Source organism: Mesocricetus auratus, unplaced genomic scaffold, assembly GCF_017639785.1.
Source record: "Mesocricetus auratus isolate SY011 unplaced genomic scaffold, BCM_Maur_2.0 Super-Scaffold_100008, whole genome shotgun sequence".
Lineage (NCBI taxonomy): Eukaryota > Metazoa > Chordata > Mammalia > Rodentia > Cricetidae > Mesocricetus > Mesocricetus auratus.
Genome location: NW_024429192.1, coordinates 49,197,067 through 49,219,297, shown reverse-complemented (window position 1 = coordinate 49,219,297; position 22,231 = coordinate 49,197,067). Strand labels below are relative to the sequence as shown.

The window sequence follows — 22,231 nt, the reverse complement described above, 5'->3', positions numbered from 1 at the left end:
TCCATATTCTGTTCCAGTCACTCCCTGGTAGGCAGTGCTGCAGCAATGCCAAGTGAGAAGTGACCCTCAGCTCAGATCAGACTGATTTCATCTCTGTACCTTAGTTCAACTCATACTGGTTCCCAAGTGTGCATGCACTCTGCTCCCCCAAATATCACCAGCTTGGCTTCCAGCTCAGGAGTGCATCTCCACAGGGAGCCCATGAATTCCTGGAGAATGGGTGTTGTTCATTTTCATTGCCAGCATTTTCATTTAACTTGACACAATACAGAGAATTTGTTAAATAGGCAGTTTTGGAAAGTGTGAAAATAGTTACACTTTGACAAATCCTTTAATGGAAATATCTAACATCATTAACTAATGATATTAATAACTGCTATTCATCTGTGCCATGACACTGGAGTGCCAGATACTTAGAGCTTAATATATGTTATTACATAATCTTCATGATAAGTATTAGGTATTAGTATACAGTTTTAAAGATAAGAAAATAAGATAGGAAAATAAAAATGCCTCTAACATACACAAGTAATATGTAATTTGAATTCTCAGTAACTATCTTTGCCCAAATGGTTGTCTGTCTCCCTGACAAAGAAGGAGTTGGGCCCTGATGTAGTCTGTTACTTATCATCTCCCTCATGAAAGCCAAATCCTCACTCAACTTAAATTCCAGATGCTCAATATAAACATAGGAGTAAGCCTTGCTTTGGCATTTCATCCCAAACCTTTAGCTGCATAATTAGCAGGTTATGCTTCCATTTCCAGCTTTCTATAATAAAGGAAATTTGGTTTGGGAGAAGCTCATCTAAATAGATTATAGAACTAAAGATGGCTAGATACTTGCACAGGACAAATATGTTCTTAATATATACAATATACAATAAAATACTCATGGAACATTGATTCACTGCAAGAGTTTGTACTACAGCCTGCCTTCCTGTGACTGTGTCTCTCCATTTCTCTTTAGGACTCAGCAAGGCCCTGGTTGCATGCTGATCACACACACAGAGCCAGATTCAGACAATTAATGTCGTGATTTGTTTTTGTTGCTATCAGAACTTGATAACTCAATGAGATCAGTAGTTAATGTGGCATTTTATAAGCAACAATGAATTACCCATGGTTAGAGATTAGCAATAAATTAGTATGGTTATCCTCACCATGAAGAAAAGGTCTACAACAGAGAGCCCCTGTTGTAGCAAGGAAATGGGAAAGTTTGAGCCAGGTCACACAAAATCATGAGCTAGTCCACTAAGGGATGCAGATCTGCCTCCTCATCAGTTCTGCATCGATGTGTCAATTGGCCTTGGGGTCTCTCAACACTGCATGATGTGATCTCCATCAGAGTAGTATCACTCTTCTCTGTACCCTGCTCTCCAATTAAGGGATGACCTTGTCCTGGCTTTACCCAAGACTCTTCTGCTTTTCATATGAAAGGTCCTGTGTTCCAGCCTTCCATTTATGTTAACTGTTGTAGGCAGAGTAAATGCTGACCAAGATATCTTCATCCTAAATCCTGGGAATATGGTCCCTGAAATGGAAAAAGGGACTGAATAATCAACTAAGTTCAGGATCTATGGTCCTAACAATTGAAGAGCTTTCTCTGGCTGTGATCAGAGAGAGATGTGACTACAGAAGAATAGAAGCCAAGATGTACTGTTACTAACTATAAGGGTGAAGTAAAGCGGGCTCTGGAAAATATAAAAGTCAAGGAAACAGATTCTCCCCCAAGACCCTATAAAGAAACATCATCTGCCTCCCTGCCTATTCTGATTTTTAACTTCGAGACATCCATATTGGCCAAATGACAAAAATGTGAGATCATAAATTGTTTATTTTGTGGGCTTTGTGGTTTTTATTTTGGTTTAATTTGTGTTTTTATACAAGCAATATAAAAATATGACAATAACCAATTCATTCTGGTTTGCTAAAGTATCATATACTTAAAAGTCTGTGGAGTTGAAGTTCTGGGAATCCCTTCAGTGCAGCAAGTGATGAAAGACAGCCACAGTCATCCAATCCCTAATTCTCTAGAGCAGGTGGGCTCTAATTCCCCAGGGCATCTCCTTACCTTTCAGCTGAAATCAATTGGCTATGCAAATGTCCTAAAGTTGTGGCTCTGGGGCACAGAGTCAACTGGAGACTTTGTCAAGAATGTTGAGCCTGCTTCAGAGTTTCTAACTTGACAGAACAGAAAAGGAACACTAAAAACAATGTCATTTCTATCATGTGCTTGGGAGATGTTCTGATCTGAGGTCACACTTCTTCAAAGACTGTTTTTGTTTATTCTTTGTGAGTATCAGATGATGGATTTTGAGCCTATTTATCTCCTCAACCAACTACTGCCAGATCCTTCCAGACCTCCCTACCCACTTATGTCCATATTGTCCCTCTATAAAAACAAAAGGATAAGCTGTTAAATTTAAAAGAAAAGCATGAAGTCCCATTTCTGTTGGTTGACTATTCCTAGGCATTGGTTCTGCTGAGGAGTGTGGTCAATATACCACATGTCACTCCTCCGAATAGAACTGATTCTCCTTCTACCGGCACTAAGCAAAAGTCAATCGGCCTTTAGCTAGGTGTAGGACTTCATGTCAAACTACCCCCTACCATACTGGGTTTTGGTGTGGCTTGAGCGTGTGTGGGTTTTGTGCATGTTGTCGCAGTCTCTGTGACTCCGTATATTCACTTCCCTGTAGTGTCTGAGAAGAGCATTGATCCCTAATAGACATCTGCCTTACCTCTTTCTCTTATATTTTTTCCTGTATCCTCTTCTGCATAGATCCCTGAGCACTGACGGGAGGGGTGTGATATAAACATCTCATTTAGGGGCAAGCATTCTAAAGTCTCTGACTCTCTGCACATTGACTGGTTGTAGGTGTCTGTGCTGATTGCCACCTGTAGCAAGAATCAGCTTTTCTGATAAGGGTCGAGTGATGCACTGATTTGTGGATATAACAGTGTCATGAGGAGTCATTTTTATAACTATGTTCATTTATCAGAATAGTGGTAGGTTTACTACTAGGGTTCATGATCTATCTAGCCTCACTGGACAACATGCGGAGAATGAGAGACTTTGGAGTACTCAGTCCTAAATAGGATTTATTCATCAAATCCATCCCCTCAAGGCTCAGGGATCTATGCAGAAGAGAAGACAGAAAGATTGTGAAAGTCAGAGGTGATGGATGACACTAAGGAAGCAGTATATTCCAAACCCAACTGATGCCCATATGAACTCAAAAGAATGGGGCAGCAGACACAAAACATGTACAGGTTCAAGACAGACGGGATCCCAGCACTGAGAGGGAGAAGTTGATACCTGCTGCCAATTGAATATCACTAGTTATAGCAACCACATTCCAGGTAGGCTTTATGTCCAGGAATAGAATAAACTCACTGATATTTTTGGACTATTTATTCCATTTTACTTTACTTTATTTTTTTGTCCTATTGGTCTTTTTTCTATTTGTTTGGATTTTCATTTTTGTAGCTTGTGTGTGTGTGTAGAGTCGTTTCATGTTTTTGTTTTGTTTATAGTTTCGGTTTCTTTTTGAGAGAGAGAGAGAGAACATAAAGTTTGGAGGGTAAGGAGAAAGGTGGAAGAAGTTGGGGAGGGGAAAACATGATCAAAAGGTATTGGATGAAAACAATTTAAATTAAAAACAACAGCAAACACTTAAGCAAAAAAAGAAACAGACACAGGAAGGATAGTGCAGATGGACCACAAGGAGCAATAAGAAGAACACAAAGTTGAAGAATTCTTGATTCCATAAATTCATGGATCTTGGGTTGGATGGATTAGCTTTTGGCCCAGCAGGAAACCATATAATAAAAACAAATTAAATGAAACACTTTATTTGGAAGTACATTTTTCATGCATGGTTTGTTTCTTATATCTATTGTTCTGATGACCAATCTGGTTTCTAAACTGTATTTATTGATGGTTCAGCTTACATCCCTCCTTTTTCTCAGGAGAGGAAACAGTTTGTTACATTGAAGTGAGGTTCCAATCAATGTGTTCTTGCCCCAAGGTGAATAAAATACATAGAACTTAAGGCTGGGGCTGTAGCTCCATGGCAGAAGGTTTGCTGAGGTCATTCATTTGATTCCCAGAACTATGCCAAAAAAACTTAAAAGAAGAACAAAATATAAGAAAAGCCAATCATAAGCTTCCACCTGCAATGTTCATAACTGAGATTTATGAAGAATTTCCTGCTTCCCCTTACCAGCGATAGTTAATACTGACAAAATTACTCTCATGGAAAGAGCAAAACAGGTGTCATTAAAGGAGAGAGAGAGTGAGAGAGAGAGAGAAACAGAGAGACAGAGACAGACGAGACAGAGAGAGAAACACCAGAGGTAAATTGTGGGGAAACAAAGGAAGACACCCTAAAGTTTCAGGTGTCCTTAGACCAAGGCTTCTAGATTACCTATTATGCCACAAGTTTTTCTCTGGGTTCTTATAGCCTGAGTTGGACTTCTGTCATATCACACACCAGGTAGGCTACTACACAAACCACAAGCTCATCTTAAGCCTTGGTGCCCCTCCACTCCTGTCTTCTTTCTTGGTTATTGTCCAGTCTCCTCAAACATCCAGCCTCAGTCTCCATGTGGCTTCCTTAAAGCTCTTTCAGTCTTGTGAAGAACAATGGCAGAGCCATAAGCTAGATGAGCTTCAGCAAACAACTTGTGGCTGAACCCCAGCTCATTACAGTCTCACTAGCCTGTCCAAGTCACATCTGAGTGCCAAATCCTGGAGTGATAAAAGTGCTATGCAGAAGGAAGCAACCTTTCTAAGTTGGGAGGGGATCAAATGAGAGCGTAAGGGGCCCAAACAAATAGGTAAATAAAATCTAGGGTCAGGCAATCAGCACCATGCCTGCACGGTCAGTCTTCATATAACTCAACATTCCAAAAGTTCCTAAATTTGCCTTTAGATTTATTTTTCATACTGCTGGCCAAGTGGGATAAAACATCACGTCATTTTTTTTGTTTCCCACTGCTGTCCCAATAACTGGTTCATCAATGCACAATCTGTAAATGAAAAGTTGGGGTGTGTGCTCTGAAAGAAATAATTCAAAATAAGGTGTGTGACTGACTCCAGTGCTGGCACACTGTACATTATATGAGAGAGCATGTGAGATGGGCTGCACAGGCTATAAGCTGATGGGTTTTTATAACTCAAATGAGGCTTGTCTGCTATGGAGAGCATTCACAGGGTAATATTTGCAAGGCATTTGGTTTCCTTGGAAGACAGGTGTAAGCAAAATACAAAGTAGGATTAATTATTGATTATCTGTGGAAATGAGAAATGAGGAAGCCTAGATGCCTACTTCCCTTTTGGAGCATTTTCCTCTGTGCTTTTTATTACAGTTATTTTCCCCAGACATGCTATAAGCTCCTCAAGAACAGAACTTGGCCTTCTGAATTGTTGCATCTCTTGGATTTCCTGGCAAGTAGATGAATGTTGAATGGATAATTAGGATGGATGCTGAATTAGAATGCATGGTTAATAACAAAACAACATTTATCTGTGTATAGAATAAAAAGAAAGCCAAAAAGGAGACAGTACAGTTTTATAAAACTGTGGGAAATGGAGAATGTTACCGAAATCCAGAACTGGTTAAAATGTTGAGAACAACTGATTATGGGATGTCCTGTGCTAATTTCTAAATAGACAACCCCCACACCTAAAGCTCTGGCAACCTCATGGAAGATCCAGGACCAGGGAATCTGATGTGAGATAGCATCTTCTACATATGACAGGAAAGCCACACCCATGGAATCAAAACAATAAGGTTGCTCAAACAAGCCTTGAATAGTGACAACTCCAGTTGAAAGCCAATGTGGATGAGGAGTCATCTTCCACAGCCCCACCTCTCGATGAAGAGCTGAAGGCAATTCATGACTGCTGAGATAGGGAGAATCAGTTTGCTATAGGAGGAGGCCCCTGATGGAATCTCCAATGAGTGGTCAGTCCTTAACACCTGTATGTAAGAGCAACACTAAAGGGAATTGGCAAGCTGTATCTATAAATTTGTGTGTGTGTGTGTGTATTAATAATAATAGTTCAAGAATGGGAAGTCATGAGAACTGAGGGACAAGGAAGGAGTTGGAGGAGGAGAGAAATGATGTAAATACAGTACTCATATAAGAAACTCTCAAGAAATAAATAAAACTGAAGTAGCACCCTAAAGAACAAAGGAGGAAATAGACGTACATAGAGTATAGTCTTTGTGCCCTTGAAACCAAATTGGTGCTTTATATTTTATGTAATTTTTGTCTTGTTTTACTTCCTTCTTTAATTTTAAATACATATTTTCTTATGTGTCAGTTTTTAAAAAAAGAATTAATGAGCTTTCCTATATATAAAATTTAGATCAACACTCTATGTCTTACACATACTTTTAATGTAAGTAATGGAACCTCCATACACACTTGGTGACAGAGTGGCAAGAATTAAGTATAAAAAATACCTATAATTGCCCAATAGATGAAAGTAGAAATTGTTAGCAAAATCCTAATGTTTCCAATTATGCCTTCGCTGCTTCTGTTTGCTTCTGTCTAGTAGACAAGGTTATGTCTCTGAATTTCTTGGTCAGATACTTTCTTACAACAGTCTTTTCCTGTCAATTATATGCTCAATTACATGTGATGAACACTTTCCTTAAGCCATTTTCCCATCTCTCATTAAAAATTGAATTAACTCACTTTTGTAACCCAAATAAGAATAATAAAAACAACAAGAAGAAAGCACCACACAGCTGCAATGCAGCTGGACATTGCTCCTGCTGTGTTTAGGCGTTCAGGCGACTCTTGTATCCCTCTGAGTGTTCTTGGTGTTTCTTCTGAAACTAAGTTATTGTTTTGGATATTTTAAATATTTTATCTCTTAATATTTGGGGCATCAAAAATGATGCAACACTTATTGTTTAGCTTCACAGGTGGATCAATTTGTTTGTGGGTCCAATTCAAGAAGGAATTAGAGTTCCAGTGTAGGAAATTCACCCATGAATTGTTCACTAGGACCCAAAATTGCAAATATACCAGTATATTTACTTTGACTTATGGGAGTTGGACTATGGAGATTTCTGCAGCCAGTCTGGAGGATAAATCCTACACACCACAAGCATCTTAAGATAACTTCTGTGATGTTTTAATGGTCTTTAGTTGGAATCTCCACAGCTTTAGTAAATGAATGGATGGGGTACACAGGGTGGTGTCTAGCAATAAACAATCAGGGTATGGTTACTAAAAAACAACCATGTATCAGTGGACGGGCAACATTTCCAGTAAGATGACTTTCTTCCACCTCATTATAGTTCTTTTGTTTGTTTGCTTTTTGTGTTTTGTTTTGCTTTGTTTTGTTTTTTTGAAGCTGTCCTGGAACTAGCTCTTGTAGACCAGGCTGGTCTCGAACTCACAGAGTACTAGTGTCTTGAGTGCATTGAAGGCATGCACTACTACCGCCCAGTTCATTATAGTTTGTTTTTGTTTTTGTTTTATGGTACCCATTACTTTTTCTCTTTCTGGGGACCAAATAACTGGGAGAAAAGAAAAAGCAACTCAAGGAAAGAAAGAGGATTCATACTGGCTCATAGATTGAGGATACAGTCCATTATGATAGGGAAGGCTTGATAGGGTAAGGGCTGAGGTGAGACAATTGTTCACACTGTGTCCACAGATAAAAGCAGCAAGAGATGGATACTGGTGCTTTCTTTATCTGTTAGTCCAGAACCCTAGATCAGGATGATGACTCTGTTATTAAGGTAGTGTCCCCTCAGTTACATCTATCTGGAAACACAGTCACATATGTACGCACAGGTGTGTCTCCCAGGTAACTCTATATTATAGCCTGCCATGTTTACTATCAATATTAACCATCACAAATGCAAACAAAACCCCAAATATTTCACTTTCTTCAGTCTTGACTTGGAATGTGAAGGTTTCCTAAGATAATCTTGCTGTCCCAGGTGTTAAACAGGTTTCAGAGAAGGACAAACTTAACTGTTCTATAGATAAAACACATAATAGTGGTTTGGTCAGAATGGAAAAGAAAAAGAGGGATTTGAAGTTGGCTCAACATTAAACCTTCCAAAGTCAATCTCCCACAAATAAACAACAGACTAACAAACTAAAAGAACATACTTATTCTCTGGCTCTGATTTTTTTCTCTATAACCTCATTTTATAAAATGACTGACATCTCTCCAACCTAAGTCCCTTCAAGTTTTGTGTTTCAAAATCAAATACTTTTTCAAAGGTTCTACTGCAAATGCATTAACTCAACACTATAGAACTAGATGTACTATGGACTTCTCACAAGTTCCTTAACCCTCACAGTAACTGATAGGTATTAGTATCTCTGTTACAGAATGGGTAAAAGAATTCTCAACAGAATAAGTAATCCCTAGCAAGGTCAGAGAATTATTGCAGTGTGGCTGCAAAGGTCATGCTAATATTTACTCCTTTCTAATGCCTCATACTTGCTGGGTTCAGAAATCGTTCCTGAGATTGTCCTCAGAGCACCAGTGCAAAGCAGATACCCCATGCTTACTTAAAATCACAGTAGGTAGAAGGTTAGGCATGGTGACCTCTGTCCCTTTTATACCTTCTCACAATGGGACTGGAGTCTGTATTCTACAGATAATAGTAAAATAGGCCCCTGTGGTGATATATTGTTTATGATTTATTTATTACTTATTTATTTATTTATTGGTTTTTGAGACAGGGTTTCTCTGTATTGTTTTGGAGGCTGTCCTGGAACTCGCTCTGTAGACCAGGCTGGCCTCGAACTCCCGAGCACTGGGATTAAAGGCGTGTGCCACCAATGCCCGGCTCTGTCTATGATTTATTAAAGCTAAAGGATTCATACTAGTTAGCCATGGAAGCCAGATGTACACCTTTAATCCCAAGAATCAGGATTAAGGTGTAGATGGAACTCTTGAGTCCAAGACCACCCTGGGCTACCTGAGAGTGAGTCATAGCTCACATCTTTAATCCCAGGATTTGAGAGGTATAAAAGGTAGAAGCACTCAGTCTGAGAGTTAGTCTCTAGCCACGTTGAGGAGAACATGTAGGGGCGAGCCCCACAAAGCTATCCGCCCAAAAGGGGCAGAGATAGGGAAATTTAACACAGGTGAAAATAAAAGGAAGTGAAAGAGAAAACGAAACTCTCTCTTCTCCTCTGGAAGCCTGCCATGCTTTCTGTCCTCTCATCCTGTATGTGAATAAATATATTATATTCCATATTGCATCAGCTCGAGTGATCTGAGGAGCAGTGAAGTCAGGAGCAGTTTAAGGATCACCCTTTTGGTCTGAACCGAGGTTGCTTTGCTTTTCTGATCTTCACCTTGAAGCTTGAACCCCAATATCAGTCCCTGGGTCTTTTATGTATCATGTTACAGGCCCCAGAAGGAGGCACAGTGCAGTAAGAAAGATGCCAATAGATCAGTTTTGAAAATCAGTGGAAGTTCCTTCAAGTCGCAAATCTGCAATTCACAAATTATGTGATCCTGGGATGGCCAGATTCTTTCACTTTCAGTCTTGAGATCTTAACATATATGAAACAGCCATAGCAGCGCCTGGCTTAGGACCTGCTGCAGAATTCAATAGAAAAACATATGCAAATCAGTAAAAAATCTATGCATGCTCTTGCAAAACAGGCTATTCTAAATTTTAGTTATTTCTAGTTCCATGGAGGTTTCCTGTAAGTGAAATCACACATCCCTGGTTCTCTCTGTCTCTCTGCCTCATGCTGTGCCATTTTCTCAGAAGGCTTGAATGTGATTCTGTATCATAAATCATTCAAACAAGTGGGGGAGGAATTCATGAAAAAAGAACCGGAATGCTCAAGTCCACAGCTTTTGTGGCAGAGTCAGACTGCTTCTCTCAGGGGAGTTGTGGGCTATGCTGGCAGGTGGATCCTGCAGTGGTTTTCATCACTGTATGCTGGTGTGGAGGTAAAGTAAACTCCTTCCCCATTTGCCTAAGGGGGGAGATGTCTAATTACCACACTTCTGATTTCCCTCTGGAAAGCTGGCGCCAGGGCCTGAATTCAATTCTTCCCACAAAGTCTCCAGAGACACATGGTCTTAACACACACACACAAACACACACACACACACACACACACACACACACACACAGAGTTGAGAACACAAACAATGGTTGCCAGTATCCATTCTGTCCAATCCAACTCTACCACTTGGATACCAGAAAAGGAACAACACAGATAACTAGCGGGGCCACTTCCCCTCAACTGAAGACCTCACAGGCTTTGATCCTACCTATTTAAGGTATTCCATTTGCATGTATATTACATCACCTCATTGGAAGCTCTCTGGTGAGCAGGCCCTGGTTTTCACAGTTCTTTGCTCTGCTTTCAAAGAACATGCTATGTAAGAAAATGAACCCCTCCCTGTACCCTGTCTCCTGCCCTTCTCAAGAACAATCCTGACAAAAACTGATTCCCTGGCCCCTCCTTCTACTGCTCAGAGAAAACCATACAGTAAAAACTCAGAAAATATTTCATCCCCCATAGGAGAAAGCAATTTGAATGTTTTAGCAAGGAAAACACCTCAAAAATCATGTTTCCAGCCATCCCTTCCACTAACCTGAGAAGCCACATGCTACAGTACAGACATCATCAAGGAGGAATGTGGTACCCAAGGGATGGTGGAGAGGGTAACTCTCTGCTGTGTAAATACCCAGTCACTGTCCATTAGCAGGAGCTGGTTAACAGGACCGCATGGCTTTCCTCTGGGCTTCTAACCCCAAGGGTTCCCTTTCCTCTAGGTGATAGTCTGAAGCATCTTTTCCTCTGACATCTGCAGGTTTCATCTATCTGACTTCCTCTCATTTACAAAATGGATAATATTGACCCTGCTGAAAGAAAGAACGGCATCCAAAGCAATGAATTTTGTGTATGCCTAGCATCACATATACCCACAGCAAGGTGTGGTCTGACCGCACACAAAGGTATTGCCTAGCAAGCTTTCTTTTTCTCTCATCCCATTCCTTTCTTCACTGTTTTGTCACTACTTCTTTCTTACTTAAATAGGGTAAAAGTTGGGGAAGAGAAGGCAGAAGAGAAGAGAAAGTACCGATACATAGTGACCTATTTCTTCCAACTTACTTCTTTCAGGTTGTTGACTCTAACTAGCCCTCAGAGCTGGGACTAATCTTGTGTTCCCTTTGTGAAAGATTAGAGATTTCTCTCATAGGAGCAGTGGGAACCCATTCATGAGAACACAGGGTCAACATCACTTAGCCACTTACTGAAAATGACAGTTCTCAGCACCTACCCCAGGTCTGCTGAATCATTCTTCATCTTAAATAGACCTCTAATAGACAAAAGTGCAAATTAATGTTTAAGAATCAGTGACCTATACCACACTGACACATTGCATTCTTTTACTGGGAACTTTTCTTCCCTTTTCACGTAAATCCCCCAAAAGTCACTGTATCACAAACTCTATGCATGAAATTAAAAGTCCAGGGGATCAATTGATACTCAATGCATAGCTTTTATGTGAGCTCTTGGGGTCTGAAACATCATGAGAACTGGCCAAAGGCTCCCAGACCAGCAAATCAGTGTTGCTATAACAAACCCAGCTACTCAGTGCCTGGATCCTGTAAGTCATCAGTTAACCTTGAGATCCTGCTGGCTTCACACAACAGGACCAATCCTGGACCAGAAATCAGAAGGGTGGGAACTTCAAAGTCTGACATTCATCATTTCTTCCTGCTACTTCTGTGACTTCAGTCAAGTAACTGGCTTTCTGGGTCCTCATATCTGTATTTAGATTGTAAAGGATAAGCTAGTTGAGATGAGTAAATATTTAAATATTTTAAAGACACTGTAAGCTGCACAGCAATATTTAATTGTTGTTTATTATCGATGTTGGTAAATAATCAGTTTAGCAATAGCTTCAGATTGGGAGTGTGTAGAGTGCAGCCTTCCTGCCAGCTTGGTTCCAGAGCCGCATCAGTCCCAAATGAACACACAGGAGGCTATATTAATTATGAAGCTGTTGGCCGTTTGCTTGTTTCTTACTGGATATCTCTGACTTAAGTATTTACCCCATAATTGTTAATCTAAGTGTTTCTCTTATCAGAGAAAGGGGTCTGGACCTCTTACCCCTATGGCAGCTACATTGTGACTGACTCTGTCTCTCTTTCCCAGAATCCTCCTTGACTCCTAGTCCAACCTATATTGCTTCCCTATTGGCCAACAGTGCTTTATTGACATATACACAGGACTTTCCCATCATCTCCTCTTTTCTGTCTAAACAAAAAGAAAGGTCTTAACTTTAGCATAGTCAAATTACATATAATAGAACAGCTATCAAGCAAGAACGCAGTTACAATATTTTGTCCATCAACATTTAGCAAGATTTAAAGAAACTGTCATCTATCCCATCCTTGTGAGTCCAAAGTCCTATATGTAGCTTATCTTTTATCATAACTAAGAGAAACTATAATTATAACTATCTGTCTTCAACTCCATCAAAGACCACAGAAGGATAATATATAAACACTAGAATTGACAGAGACATCTCGCTACTTGGACAGTCACCCGAAGTTCCTCTGTAACATTGGGGCATCCATCTTCAGCCCATAGGCCACAGTGTGTCTGGAAGACTCCTCAGCAAAGCAGGAAATTTTAAGCTATCCATCTGGAATGACAGTTCATCAGTGATTTTCTGTGTCCTGCAGAAAGTCTGGCAGACTCTTCCATGAATCAGGAACCCTGAAGGACTGTTTGAGTTCAGCAGTCACTTTCCTGTGGGTCTTGTATGTCCAGTTTATACAGAAACAGTCAAGCAATCCAGGCAAGAGAAGTTTCTTGCCCAAATGGCTAATCTTGCCATGTTGAAAGCAAACTCCATAACAAGTTTCTTCGATGCCCATCTTCCTCTCAGACATATTTGGTGCTGCCAGGAGCAGACATTTCTCATTGTCAAGAAAAACCCTAAGCCATTTTAAATGCCATTTTCTGAAGGTCTTTGAAAGGTTTGAAGACTATCTATCTCAAATACATCTCTATATATCTAGAAAACCTAACTTACCTAACTATAAGTTCTGTCTATTATAAGTAACTATCTATAGTCTGTATTTAATTATGCATTATGTTTTAAAAGATTAGTAAAAGCACAATACTTAATAAAGAGGAGAAATATACACATCAAAAAATTGACCTTGAATTTGTATCAATAAATTAAAAACAATACCCAAACCAAGTATTCATTTCCATACCATAATGCCCCTTTTACCATTAAAAAGAGATTGGCTGTGATCATTAACCAGTTATAAGCAACCCCATTTAAATGAAAACAAAGATTTATAAACAATATGGGAATTTGGATGTGGCTCATCCCAAACTGCTTCCTGCTGGATGGGGGTGCTGTTCATACCATGGGGATCATGACAACACTCAGAAACCTGTATAAGTCCTTATCTTCAGGGTCTGTAAGGCTGCATCATCTTAGCTGTTTTAGATGTTGAATCAGTTGGGCCACTGCTTCAGGGGGTCTTGGTTTATCAAACCACAGAAGCCTGGAAGGAATCCACAGCTTTCCATCTTCTGTGGAAACATAAACAAAAACTCTTTTCCCAAGTAACCGGTCCTTATATTTAAAGTTAGAAGTCAAAGCATTTTTGAAATATATAAGTTGGATTAATTCAGCAGCATTTATAATCAAGTATATTTTAGCAGTTGATAAATTCAGCCTACTTCAAAGAAGGACTTTTTATTCCTTGTAAGAGAGATGACAGCTCAGTTCTATGACCTTTGAAAAGGAAAAAATGATAATAAATGGATGGATGGGTGAGGCGAGTGGAGGTGGATGGATGGAAGAATGGCTAGATTAGCATTTACTGAGCATGGAAAGGCGTTAGCTGTTCTCACACGCATTCCTCTGGTGTGACAGTGCATAGACCCCTATAGTGGACACTCACATTCCTCCTCAGGATTGAAAGACTTCCTCTTTCAACTACCAGTGAGTTCTTCTGGTAGAAAGTCCTCATTACCAGCCTCACTGTAGCTAAAGAAAGCCACTCCTTATAGCCTGTATCCAGTGATGGTTAGACATAAAGGCACCAGGACTCAGCCAAGTCTCCCAGCTCAGCTCAACTTGGGGAAATCTACTTCCCATTGATGCAGTCATAGATTCAATTGTTTTCTGATCATTTCTGCTTCATTACCTTCCTTTACTTATGTTCAAATATCTGTAACATTCCCTTATAAATAATCTGCTTGATAATTCCTCTGCCAGAGGTGGTTATCCAGAGAAGCCACCCCAGGACACCCTCATACTTATTTTGGTACCTTTATCCTCTCTTGTCAATGCTCTATACCCTTGCGGTGACTTACAGAGGAACAAAGACTTGGGGAATATGTCATCTAGCTACTTCATTTAACAGAAAATGTTTTCAGTTTAAACAGTTTAGCCAACTAACCTTGCTGGTTAACGCCAGAGCTGAAACTAGTATCTTGGCTAATGAAATATTCTTTTTCCATTATACATCACATTATTTGAGATAATGTAGAGGCCTAAGGCCATATCTGGGGATGAATACAGAGCTCTCTTACCATCAGCAGAGTTGAAGGCTACCCTGGCTTTCAGTTTGTCTTCTAAAGCATGTGTGCATTTAATATTTTAAAATAGTGCTGGTTTTCTTTTCTTCATTAAGATATATAACTAGAGACATTGTTTGACTGAGTCCAACTACACTTTTGATGACATACTTACACTGAAAATTATCTCAAGGCAGATTCAACAGACTCTGATCTGGGATTCTATTGTTCTTAAACAGTAAAATAAAGCCTGGCAGTGGTGACCCATGTCTGTAACACCAGCACTCAGGAGGCAGAGGCAGGTGGTTCCCTGTGAGTTCCAGGCCAGCCTGGTTATAAAGCTAGCTCCAGGACAGTCAGGGCTGTCACATATAGTAACCCCCATCTTAAGAAACAAAAACAACAAAACAAGCAATAAGCATTTCAAATAATTTTTATAAATTATCTACCTTACAGTTGGAAAAACTTATCCTAATTCAGATCTTTGGTTAAGATGCAGAGCAAGCAAAAGCCAAGATTATTAGCAATGAAGATTCAAAAAGATAAAGGATGTAGAGCTATTTATTGTTCTGGGCCTGTGCAATATTTTTCTTGAAATAGATCTACTAGGCTCTACTCTGAATCTACAGTACTTTGTGTGGATGGATCTTGATTATGTTGTGACCACAGAGGATGATGATGAGCCATTATCTTCCCATTTGGATGAGCTCTTTGCAGTCAACCACTGTCCTTAACTCACCAGAGTACCTAGTAAGCACTCTTTGAAAGTTTGCCAAATACATAAAGGAGTCAATGAATATAGCTAGTGCTGTGGTCTCCTGACTCTTTCTTCAAGGCATCTTGTTCCACTGAAGTATTCCAGGTCCTGAGAATCCCAAGTAAGTCTGAGTTGAGAGCATCTTTCACAATTAGCTTGTGTTAGTGCTAGAAAGATAGTTCAGAAGTTAAGGGCATTTGCTGTTCTTACAGCAGACCAGGTTCAGATCTTAGCAACCATACATGGACACAACCTTCTATAACCCACAATTCCGGATCAGATGTCCTCCTCTGGTCTCTTCAGGCACCAGGTGTGCACATAGTGCACATACATACATGGAGGCAAGCACTCATACACATGAAATCAGATAAATCAATGTCTTTTCAAGTATTATCTTGATTTATCTTCACACTTAACATACTAGGAAAGGAAATCAGAAGTCCTAAGAGATGGAAGGGCTATGACCTCATATCAAAAGACATGTTTTCTTTTATAAATCCCTAACTCTATCATCTCCAACAAGTAAGTAAGCTCAGGTTTATTCTGAGGTTTTAAGTCTAATCCATTGAAATCTGTAGACTCAGGCCAGAGAAACAAGTTCTGAAGTTCCACACATAGTCCCAACTTTTCCAAATAAGGGCCTTCCAGGCACATTGGTGCTTCACTGAGTGCTACGAGATGGAGTGCAGCTGGTTGTTCACCACATGTCTCATTAAATATGGAGTTAATCTGATCAGAGGTGCAGCCTAGCTGAGGCTGACTATATTTCCTTAGGGGTTTTGCTGTCCCTGAAGGGGAGGGGAGAGAAGATGCAGATGAGAAATTGAAGTACTTTCACTGAGGCATGCCCAGATTTGCAATTCAATGGCAAGTAAGGGGAGGTGGGGGGCTACTCAGCTGAAGCTTAATGCCACTAGGTCACTGGGGTTCTTTTTAGCTGCAGTGACTGCTTAAAGGGATAAAGGGTCAGGGATCTAGGGCACAGTAAGAAGCATCAAATGTATTCTCTGTCATTATGGAGAGAGGGGCCTTCTGGGAAAAACTGACAATTGCATCACCAATTTGATTTGCAGAGTGGCTAGGTGAGCTGAGGTAATTCTATGCACTGTGACTTATTTATTTATTTATTCATTCATTTATTTATTTACAAACACCTCTACTTCCATTACTGTTGCTATGGCTGCTTTCATTAAACAGGATATCAAATTCAAGTCAAGGAGAACTGAAAACTTGGAAAAAATGTCATCAATCTTGTTGTTTTGATTTTTTTGTGATGTTTCCAGAAGTGTGCTATGCATAAAATGTATTTTTTTACTGTTAGGATTGATAACTCAGCTCTGAGGAGTTCAAAAGAGAATGGCAGAGGAGAACTAGCAGTAGACCCTGAAGGTAAAGATAGGAACACAGCTGAGCTTAAAATAGAGCAGAGGTAGCAGAGGCCAGGCACCCTGTGGGAATGCATCAGCGTTAGAAATGAGAAAATCAGAAAATAAAAGATGAGACAGAAGCAGTAGAGAATTATCAAGAAGCCTCCTTTTAAGGTGAGAAACAATTTAGAGATAATTTACATCCAAATTGCTGTTTGATAAAGAATGGAAGGGTATCACTTGATTATTAAGATGGAAAGACATTTTTTTGCATTAGATCAAATGTATATCTGATCATAATGGGAGCAACCAATGTTAAAGTGCTTCTCTCCAGAATGTTTTAATCCTGTAAGGGCCAAATGGCATGAATCATGGTTATCTCATTTGACTTAGGCAAGATACAATACCTGAATATCCTATCCACATCTATGTAAATGCCACAAAGAAGATATAATAAACTTAAGTATACCTATCATTTGAATACCCCTTTACATTCTTCAAAATGCTTCCTTGGACTTCAGAAGACTGCCTGTAGGAACTAAAACAAATATAGTAATACTATTATGTTCATTTTTTTCTCACTTTATCTGTTTCTATTCTATCACATAAATGGGTGGAGAAAAGCTAAACATGTTATCTTAGGATTCATAATTATTAATTAGTTTGGTAGCATTAGTTTCCTTGTAGCAGAAATTCCAAAGTTCCATTGTAGACCCATGCTTTAGGTTTCCAAACCAGGTTCTATGCCTAATGGAGAGTTTGTCTGCCACACCAGCTCAACCTGAGAAATGAGGCCTCTCAGGGCATCTGTCTACTGTCACTATTGATCTGTTCAAACATATCACTGCAATTAAATACAGCCATCCAAGCTAAAAAGGACTATTAGTGTTCCAGTCCAAGAGTCACAGTACAACTACCAGCATGTTGAATTGGTCAAAATAGAATACATTGTACAATCAACTGACTGGTTCTGATGAAAAGAGAGAGAGCAACAAAGAGAGGAAGGAATGCTATCCTCCCATTATTTCAATTTCATATACTACTAAATAGAACAGATTTCCAGAAAAATCAATGTAAAGAGTTATCTGCCTCTGAACCATGCAGAAAGACTCCTGTTACTTTTAGAAACATTATAGAACTCTTCTGTAAGGAAACTCTCTTTAGATCCTTTCTTCCTCAGCCTTTTTATTGCTGTGAAGAGACACCATGACCATAGCAACTCTAATAAAGTAAAACATTTAATTGAGGCTGGCTTATAGTTTCAGAGGTTCAGTCCATTATTATCATGGCAGGAAGCATGGTGGCATGCAGGCAGATGTGGTTCTGGCTACATCTTGGCTTGCAGGCAACAATAAGTTAACTGAGACACAGGGCAGTATCCTGAGCATAGGAAACCTCAAAAAAGTGACACACTTCCTCCAAAAAGGTCATATTCACTACAATAAAGCCACACCTCCTAATAGTGCCACTCCCTATGAGATTCTGGGGGGCCAATTACGTTCAAACTACCATAGATCCTTAGTGTACATATACACAAAGAAAGTACTTAATAAATTTCTAAATATATGGTAAATTTGTTGAATATTGGTTTCATATTTATTTTATATATATATGAGAGCAGTTTATATAACAGAGTTCATAGTATTCCACTATTTGAAGATTATGTATAATTCTCTAACTAGAAAATAACATCATTCAACTAAAGAGAAAGAGGGGATATCTAGATTCTTGGTTAATGTTATAATTTTATAACTAAATGCTCAACAGTATAGACATAATTTGGTTCATTAAGTTTACAGGGCCAGTTCTGGCAACACTAAGGTGCCTGGTTGTTCAGTATTACTACCACTATTCCTCAGTGTCCATGTGAGAGGTTCAAACTACTCCAAAGTCACTTCTTGCTCTAAGAGCATGGTTTTGAGAGCTAGAAGGTACTGTGGAAATATTGTCTTTAATAAGCTGGTCATGTTATTTGTTATTCAAATTAAAACATCTTTGTAGGAAAAATAGAATGCTACTGATAATTATTTTCAGACAGAAGTATAAATCAGAAGTTTAAGTGTTGTGTGTTACGTGATGACCTTGTGTTGGTTTGAATGAGAATGGTCCCCATAGGCTCATATATTTAAATGTTTGGCTCCTGGTTTGTGGGACTATTTTTGAAGGATTAGAAGATGAGTTCTTGTTGGAAGAAGTGTGTTTAGAGTAGTGGGCATTGAGGTTTCAAACGCCACACCATTCTCATCCTCTCTTTCTCTGCCTTGTGCCTGTAGACCAGATGTAAGCTCTCAGCTACTCCTCCAGAACCATGACTGTCTGCCTGCTGCTTTGCTCTCAACCATGATAGTCATAGATTCACCCTCTGAAAGTGTAAGCAAATCTCAATTCAATGGTTTCTTTTATGAGTTGCTTTGGTTATGGTGTCTGTTCAAGGCGACAGGGAAGTAAGTAGGGCAATATTGTTCTTAAAAGACAATAGATTTCAGACTCTCATTGAAATCTCAAATTTTTATTTTCCAGTTCCTAATATTTCTGAGAGTAAGAAAAAGATGAAACTAAATTAAATGAGCTAAAGCCTGTGAGCGCTGCTATCCTCCCAACAGTCTGTGACATTATTTGGAAGGAATAAGTTTTAATCAATTCAGTGTTCCTGTTAAATGACTGAGACCAAGATTAAAACATAAAAAGGACTTCAGAATATCATAAAATAAAACAAGATGTAGAGAACAAAAAACATTGGAAAGAAAAAAATTCTGTATAGAAAAGAGAAGAATGGAGATCTTATCCATGAGGGTTACTCTCTAGTCATGTGATACCCTCAGAAATAGTATTTAAGTGAATAGTGCCATAAAAATCAGAGGCAGAAAAGTGAAAAAAAATAATAACATTTATATAACATTATCAAAGCAAACATCATCCTTCTCTATGGCTAGAAAAATGCTGAAATGTAAGGATCCTTATCAGATGTCACTTTCATATTCCTGGCTTTGGGTTGGTAAATTTCCAGCCATGATAATGCATATTTATAGGAGTCTGGGAGTTAAATAAATATAATGTGAGATAGACAATTCTCTGTGGTATGCTTTCTGCAATGAATAAAGAAGCTAACTAAAATAATTAGTCACTGCTGGGATGAAGCTTTGCTCATAGAATAATAATAGGATTAGCTTCTAAATATCACACAGTGACACACTGTACAAAGACAAAGATACATCATTTGGTCCTCTAGTGCCTTGAGACAAAGGAATTTCATTACTGTCCCAGTCTTAAGAATAAGATAACTGTGGATCACAGGCATTAAATAATTTTGTTGTTAGTTCACATTTACTGGAGAAATTAGAACTAGAACCCACTACTCATCTCCTACTTCGTTTTTAATTCACTGTTCATTGTACTTGAATACCAAGAAAGAGCAGTTGACCTTGAGAAAGTTACAGTGTTGGTAACTTCTGAGCACTCATTTATCCAAAGTCCATCTGTTCAGCTTTCATAATCCCCTTCCCAACTTAGGGGCCATCTATCTCACTCATCCCTACCCCATTCACCAACTGACCTGCCATGCTCTCTGAAAATTGCTACTGTGTTTTACCTTTGGAGTAACCAAATTCAATTACAGGTTCTGCCTTTGTGTTTCCTCAGCCTTTTTTCCTGCACAAATTGATGGTGACAGCAGCGATACCAATTCAATTACATACCATCTTCTGGTTCCCAGTAATGATTCAGAGTAGGTCAACAAGGACCAGATTGGAACAAGAATGACCATGAATTAAAAGGAAAGAATAAGCAACAAAAGCCTGAGTTATAATCTATTTTCACTTCTGGGGAAATTTTAAGCCATATTATCTTAAACATAAGCAGGGTAAGTAATAGTATATTGGTATATATCAAGATTTATGGACAAGAACAAAATATTTAAAAAGTCATATGTCCAAGATGAGCAAAAACGTGTCTAAAATCAAAAGGCTACCAATCAACTAGTCAGAGAAGAATAAAAAACTTTTGACATTTCAATTCATTTGGCCAATGTTTATGTATGTGCTATCATCATGCAACAATGCAAGTTAATTCTGGAAACACTGAAGATGAAGTTAAAAAGTGTTTGTAATTAGGACAGGCATGTACTACTTAGGAGTAAGGGGATGGAGAGACTTCTAAAGAGATAACATTTGAAAAAAAAGAATCACACATATATAACTCACACACACTAAATTTATCAAAGGCCAAACAAATGAATGTGGTTATTTAGTGTATGTATATTTCTATCATGGGCCTCAATGTTTGTGCTTTTATAGCTTATCCAGTGTAATGGTTTGTGTTGTGTGTCAACAGACTCTAGAACTATTTAGGAGACAAGTCTTTGGAGAAGCCTGTGGAACATCATTTTCTTGATTATGGTTAATTGAGTCTAAGAGGCTTACCTACTGTGGGAGACACCATTCCCTGGCTGGAATCCTGGACTGTATAAACCAGAGAAGAGGAATTGATCACCAGTATGCATTCTTTATCCTCTGCTTCTTGACTGCAGATGTAACTGGACCAACTGTTTGAAGCTCTATCTCCCTTAAATTGTTAGCCAGAATAAAGTTGCTTTTGTCAGAAAATTCAAAAACCAAAAGGTATAGAAATAAAAAGCCAGCACGGAACAATCTAATCTAAAGAGGAAACAGAACCTCCAAAAAGAAAACATGAGAGCAGTAAGAAGTAGGAGAGCAACTTTCTTACAAATATTGAGAAAGCTGAAACTTTACAATGAGCAAGGAAGTTAATGGTATCAGATTCAGTCTAGAAATGTGTGAGGCCCAAAAGTAAGAACGTCTAGGAGATGTATTACTCAACAGTGGAGGGACGTTCATCATCTTCCATGTGTATATGGCGTATATGTTTGAGTTTTGTATCAAGTCTGAATCTTTTATTTATACAAAAAGCTGAATTGTAGGAAGAGACCAAGTACCTGCAGCTGTGGAAAGATTGCGGGGCTAAGAGAAGGAGCAGGTGAGCATTTGCTCTCTCTTGGATGTTTGCTGTGCTTTAGAGGGCAGAGCATTTCCAATGTAAGTGGTTGCCCCTTTAATAAATATCCTTCTCTCCCCATTGCATTGTTTCCTTATCAAAAGTCCAAGGCACAGGGAGCGTAAAGCGTGGCTATGGGGCTAGGTAGGAAATTAACAATGAAGATGCTAGGGTATAGGGAGCATAAACAAGTTGTTGTGGGGATAAGAAGCCGGTGCTTTCCCTGTAACACTGTGACAACACTCTGAGTCAAGAGTCTAGAACTAGGTTTTAGCAGAGAGGAAGAACATATCTCCTATTCAAAAATTTAAATAATGGAAGTAGGGGATGGTAAAAATATATATTCAGGGTGAAGATGTCTGCTGCAAGTGGTTGGTTGATTGAATGACTGACTGACTGGTTAGTAAAACAGAATAAAGATAATTAGGTACAGTACAGAGGCAAGAACACAGATTGTTCTACATTACTGAGACCATCCTCCATGCATTGTAAGGGTGAAAGGCATTAGGCATAAGAG

The 22,231-nt window shown here is 39.0% G+C and overlaps 1 long non-coding RNA gene across 1 annotated transcript in view; it reads left to right on the top strand.

The window, feature by feature from the left end:
- Positions 1-22,231, top strand: part of LOC121141781 — a 53,877-nt gene that overhangs the window by 28,669 nt on the left and 2,977 nt on the right. Inside the window, exons 3-4 of the long non-coding RNA XR_005878722.1 lie at positions 18,978-19,074; positions 20,344-20,563. This is a non-coding gene — a long non-coding RNA (uncharacterized LOC121141781). The remainder of the gene's footprint in view (positions 1-18,977; positions 19,075-20,343; positions 20,564-22,231) is intronic.